Raw genomic sequence first — 5,710 nt, 5'->3', positions numbered from 1 at the left:
AAGCTTAGAGTGGAAATCCAAACCTTCAGACAGAAGGAAGGTGAGTCCCTTTATGAAGCTTGGGAAAGATATAAGCAATTGATCAAAAGGTGTCCTATTGACATGCTTCCAGAATGGAGCATCATATGTATATTCTATGATGGTCTGTCTGAGTTGTCAAAAATGTCATTGGACCATTCTGCAGGAGGATTTCTTTATTAGAAAACACCTGCAGAAGCTCAGAAACTCATTGAAATGGTTGCAAATAACAAGTTCATGTACACCTCTGAAAGGAGTCATGTGAACAATGGGACGCCTCAGAAGAAAGGAGTTCTTGAAATTGATACTCTGAATACCATATTGGCTCAGAATAAAATATTGACTCAGCAAGTCAATATGATTTTTCAGAGTCTGAATGGATTGCAAGCTGCATCCAACAGTACTAAAGAAGCATCTTCTGAAGAAGAAGCTTATGATCCTGAGAACCCTGCAATGGCAAAGGTGAATTACATGGGAGAACCCTATGGAAACATATATAATCTTTCATGGAGAAATCATCCAAATTTCTCATGGAAAGACCAACAGAAGCCTCAACAAGGCTTCAATAATAATGGTGGAAGAAATAGGTTTAGCAATAGCAAGCCTTTTCCATCATCTTCTCAGCAACAGACAGAGAATTCTGAACAGAGCCATTTGGCCTGGAAACCATAGTCTCTGATCTATCCAAGACCACACTAAGTTTCATGAATGAAACAAGGTCTTCCATTAGAAATTTGGAGGCACAGGTGGGTCAGCTGAGTAAGAAGATTACTGAAACTCCTCCCAGTACTCTCCCAAGCAATACAGAAGAAAATCCCAAGAGAGAGTGCAAGGCCATAACCATGACCAACATGGTCGAACCTGGAGAGAGTGAGGAGGACGTGAGTCCCAGTGAGAAAATCCTCATGGGACGTCCTCTGGACAGAAAGGAGTTTCCCTTTGAGGAACCAAAGGAATCTGAGGCTCATATAGAGACCATAGAGATTCCATTGAACTTTCTTCAGCCATTCATGAGCTCTGATGAATATTCTTTCTCTGAAGAGGATGAAGACATCATTGAAGAGCAAGTTGCTAAATATCTAGGAGCAATCATGAAGCTGAATGCCAAGTTATTTGGTAATGAGACTTGGGAGGATGAACCCCCTTGTTCACCAATGAACTGAATGCATTAATGAGGCAGACATTACCTCAGAAGAAACCGGATCCCGGAAAATTCTTCATACCTTGTACCATAGGCACCATGACCTTTGAGAAGGCTCTATGTGACCTGGGGTCAGGGATAAACCTCATGCCACTCTCTGTAATAGAGAAACTGGGAATCTTTGAGGTACAAGCTGCAAGAATCTCACTAGAGATGGCAGACAAAACAATGAAACAGGCTTATAGACTAGTAGAGGACGTGCTAGTGAAGGTTAAAGGCCTTTACATCCCTGCTGATTTCATAATCCTAGATACTGGGAAGGATGAGGATGAATCCATCATCCTTGGCAGACCCTTCCTAGCCATAGCAAAAGCTGTGATTGATGTTGACAGAGGAGAGTTGGTCCTTTAGTTGAATGAGGACTACTTTGTATTTAAGACTCAAGGTTCTCTTTCTATAACCATGGAGAGGAAGCATGAAAAGCTTCTCTCAATACAGAGTCAAACAAAACCCCCCACATTCAAACTCTAAGTTTGGTGTTGAGAGGCCACAACCAAACTCTAAGTTTGGTGTTGAGAGGCCCCAACCCTGCTCTGATTATCTGTGAGGCTCCATGAGGGCTCACTGTCAAGCTATTGACATTAAAGAAATGCTTATTGGGAGGCAACCCAATGTTATTTAATTATATCTATTTATTTTCCATTGTTATTTTATGTTTTCTTTAGGTTGATGATCATGTGAAGTCACAAAAACAACTGAAAAATCAAAAACAGAATGAAAAACAGCATAAAAAATAGCTCACCCTGGAAGAAGAGCTTACTGGCATTTAACCGCCAGTAAGAGTAGCAGAATGGGCGTTAAACGCCCAGTCTGGCACCATTCTGGGTGTTTAACGCCAGAAACAAGTACCAGACTGGCGTTTAACACCAGAAATAAGCACCAACTTGGCGTTAAACGCCAAGAAAGGGAGAAAAGCTGGCGTTAAATGCCAGAAACAAGCAGCAACCTGGCGTTTAATGCCAGAATTGCACTCTAAGGGCGTTTTGCACGCCTAAATGGAGCAGGGATGCTAAGTTCTTGACCCCTCAGGATCTGTGGATCCCACAGGATCCCCACCAACCTCAACTCACTCTCTCTCTTTTTCACACCTTTTCATAACACTCTTCCCCAAATACCCTTCACCAATCACCTCCATATCTCTTCCCAAAAATCCTTCACCAATCACCTCATTCACTTACCCCCCAAAACCCCATCTACCTTCAAATTCAAAACCCTTTTTCCCTCCCAAACCCAACCCCAAATACACGAACCTAACCCTCCCCCCACTCCTATATATACCCCTCATTCCTCCTTCAATTTCACACATCACAAACACCTTATACCCCCTTGGCCGAACTCACCTTCTCCCTCCATCTCCTCCATTTTCTTCTTCTTCTCCTCCATTCTTTCTTCTTTGCTCGAGGACGAGCAAATACTTTAAGTTTGGTGTGGTAAAAGCATCGCTTTTTATTTTTCCATAACCATTTATGGCACCTAAGGACGGAGAAACCTCTAGAAAGAGGAAAGGGAAGGCAAAAGCTTCCACCTCCGAGTCATGGGAGATGGAGAGATTCATCTCAAAGGTTCATCAAGACCACTTCTATGAAGTTGTGGCCAAGAAGAAGGTGATCCCTGAGGTCCCTTTCAAGCTCAAAAGGAGTGAGTATCCGGAGATCCGACATGAGATTAGAAGAAGAGGATGGGAAGTTCTCTCCAATCCTATTCAACAAGTCGGGATCTTAATGGTTCAAGAGTTCTATGCAAACGCATGGATCATTAAAAACCATGATCAAAGTATGAACCCGAATCCAAAGAATTGGCTTACAATGGTTCGGGGAAAATACCTAGATTTCAGTCCGGAAAATGTAAGGTTGGCGTTCAACTTGCCAATGATGCAAGAAAACGCACGCCCCTACACCAGAAGGGTCAACTTTGATCAAAGGTTGGACCAAGTCCTCATGGACATATGTGTGGAAGGAACTCAATGGAAAATTGACTCAAGAGGCAAGCCGGTTCAATTGAGAAGGCATGACCTTAAGCCTATGGCTAGAGGATGGTTGGAGTTCATCCAACGCTCTATCATTCCTACTAGCAACTGATCCGAAGTAACTGTGGATCGGGCCATCATGATCCATAGTATCATAATTGGGGAGGAAGTGGAAGTTCATGAGATTATACCTCAAGAACTTTACAAGGTGGCTGACAAGTCTTCCACTTTGGCAAGGTTAACCTTTTGTCACCTTATTTGTCACCTCTGCAATTCAACTGGATTGTCATAGAGGGAGACATCCTCATTGAAGAGGACAAGCCCATCACTAAAAAGAGGATGGAGCAAACAAGAGAGCCCACTCATGGACCTCAACAAGAGCATGAGAAAATTTCTCATCATGAAATCCCTGAGATGCCTCAAGGGATGTACTTTCCTCCACAAAACTATTGGGAGCAAATTAACACCTCCCTAGGAGAATTGAGTTCCAACATGGGACAATTAAGGGTAGAGCACCAAGAGCATTCCATCCTCCTCCATGAAATTAGAGAAGATTAAAGAGTCATGAGGGAGGAGCAACAAAGGCAAGGAAGAGACATAGAGGAGCTCAAGCGTTCCATTGGATCTTCAAGAGGAAGAACTAGTCGCCATCACTAAGGTGGACCCGTTTCGTAATCTCCTTGCTCTTATTTTTCTGTTTTTCAAAAATTTTGCTTTATGTTTTATTTATGTTTGTGTCTTATTATATGATCATTAGTGTTTAAGTGTCTATGTCTTAAAGCTATGAATATCCTATGAATCCATCACCTTTCTTAAATGAAAAATGCTTTAATTACAAAAAGAACAAGAAGTACATGAATTTCGAATTCATCCTTGAGATTAGTTTAATTATTTTGATGTGGTGACAATACTTTTTATTTTCTGAATAAATGCTTGAACAGTGCATATTTTTTATAGTGAAGTTTATGAATGTTAAAATTATTGGCTCTTAAAAGAATAATAAAAAAGGAGAAATATTATTGATAATCTGAAAAATCATAAAATTGATTCTTGAAGCAAGAAAAAGCAGTGAAGAACAAAGCTTGCGGAAAAAAATGGCAAAAATAAAAGGAAAAAAAAAAAGAAGAAAGAAAAAGAAAAAGCAAGCAGAAAAAGCCAAGAGCTTTTTAAACCAAAAGGCAAGAGCAAAAAAAAAGCCAGTAACCCTTTAAACTAAAAGGCAAGGGTAAAAAGGATCTAAGGCTTTGAGCATTAATGGATAGGAGGGCCCAAAGGAATAAAATCATGGCCTAAGCAGCTAAACCAAGCTGTCCCTAACCATGTGCTTGTGGCGTGAAGGTGTCAAGTGAAGAGCTTGAGACTGAGCGGTTAAAGTCGTGATCCAAAGCAAAAAGAGTATGTTTAAGAACCCTGGACACCTCTAGTTGGGGACTCTAGCAAAGCTGAGTCACAATCTGAAAAGGTTCACCCAATTATGTGTCTGTGGGATTTATGTATCCGGTGTAATACTGAAAAACAAAGTGCTTAGGGCCACGGCCAAGACTCATAAAGTAGCTGTGTTCAAGAATCAACATACTGAACTAGGAGAATCAATAACACTATCTAAATTCTGAGTTCCTATAGATGCCAATCATTTTGAACTTTAAAGGATAAAGTGAGATGCCAAAACTGTTCAGAGGCAAAAAGCTACTAGTCCCGCTCATCTAATTGGAGCTAAGTTTCATTGATATTTTGGAATTTATAGTATATTCTCTTCTTTTTATCCTATTTGATTTTCAGTTGCTTGGGGACAAGCAACAATTTAAGTTTGGTGTTGTGATGAGCGGATAATTTATACGCTTTTTGGCATTGTTTTTAGGTAGTTTTTAGTATGATTTAGTTAGTTTTTAGTATATAATTATTAGTTTTTAAATAAAAATCACATTTCTGGACTTTACTATGAGTTTGTGTATTTTTCTGTGATTTCAAGTATTTTCTGGCTGAAATTGAGGGACCTGAGCAAAAATCTGATTCAGAGGCTGAAAAAGGACTGCAGATGCTGTTGGATTCTGACCTCCCTGCACTTGAAAAGGATTTTCTGGAGCTACAGAAACCCAATTGGCGCACTCTCAATTTCGTTGGAAAGTAGACATCCTGGGCTTTCCAACAATATATAAGACTCCATGCTTTACCTAAGTTTTGACGACGCAAAGTGGCGTTTAAACGCCAACTTCCTGCCCTATTCTGGCGTTAAACGCCAGAACTGAGTTACAAGCTGGAGTTAAACGCCCAAACTGGCACCAAAGCTGGCGTTTAACTCCAAGAAGAGTCTCTACACGTGAAAGCTTCAATTCTCAGCCCAAGCACACACCAAGTGGGCCCCGGAAGTGGATTTCTGCATCTGCACTTAGTTACTTATTTTCTGTAACCCTAGCTACTAGTTTAGTATAAAAACTACTTTTAGAGATTTATTTTATGTCTTTTGACCATTCTTGATCAGTTTATGCTATCATAGATCATATTATACACGTTTGGAGGCTGGCCTC

At 40.5% G+C, this 5,710-nt stretch overlaps 1 non-coding gene across 1 annotated transcript; it reads right to left on the bottom strand.

The window, feature by feature from the left end:
- Positions 1-108, bottom strand: LOC148554234 (small nucleolar RNA R71). Its single transcript, XR_015893254.1, has one exon. It is a non-coding gene; the product is annotated as a small nucleolar RNA R71 (small nucleolar RNA).
- Positions 109-5,710: the final 5,602 nt, after the last annotated feature.

Source organism: Arachis ipaensis, chromosome B7 (assembly GCF_059453495.1).
Source record: "Arachis ipaensis isolate K30076 ecotype BB chromosome B7, ASM5945349v1, whole genome shotgun sequence".
Taxonomy (NCBI): Eukaryota; Viridiplantae; Streptophyta; class Magnoliopsida; order Fabales; family Fabaceae; genus Arachis; species Arachis ipaensis.
This window is presented reverse-complemented; position numbering and strand designations above follow the sequence as displayed.